This window comes from Chrysochloris asiatica, unplaced genomic scaffold (assembly GCF_000296735.1).
Source record: "Chrysochloris asiatica unplaced genomic scaffold, ChrAsi1.0 scaffold00066, whole genome shotgun sequence".
Taxonomy (NCBI): Eukaryota; Metazoa; Chordata; class Mammalia; order Afrosoricida; family Chrysochloridae; genus Chrysochloris; species Chrysochloris asiatica.
In genome coordinates, this window is record NW_006408584.1 from 3,183,612 (window position 1) to 3,184,148 (window position 537).

Consider the following 537-nt stretch of genomic DNA (forward strand, 5'->3'; position numbering starts at 1 on the left):
GCTCCACGGGAGAAAGATGAGGCTTTCTACTCCCGTAAAGATTTACACCCTCGGAAACCCTGTACAGGGTCGCTATGGGTCGGAACCGACTCAAATGCACTTAACAACAACAACAACAAAATCTGTTATAGAGGAAATCATTTCTTGCTTTCTTTGATACATGCTATTAAAATTTGGTTGCAAATGACTGTTGAATTCCTAAGCTGCTATTTGCACTCTGTGTTGAGAAATTCCTAATTATAAGCATACAGAGAGTCCAAAAACAAGACCTTTATTTTTCGCATTTTAAATGAGTCTGAAAGGTTTTAGTGTCCTTATTAGCACAAATTATGAAGAAGGGAAGAGTTTGCTAATCAGTGATTTTGAAATAATATAGTACTTCCTACATAGTAGAAGAGCTATTGTAGTAGGCAGGATGGCTATTAAGGAGTGTTGTAAAAATGAAGTTATTCTGGTTTACATAAGGGATCTTATTCTAATATATGAGTTGTTGTTGTTGTGTGCCGTGGAGTCGGTTCCGACTCATAGTGACCCTGC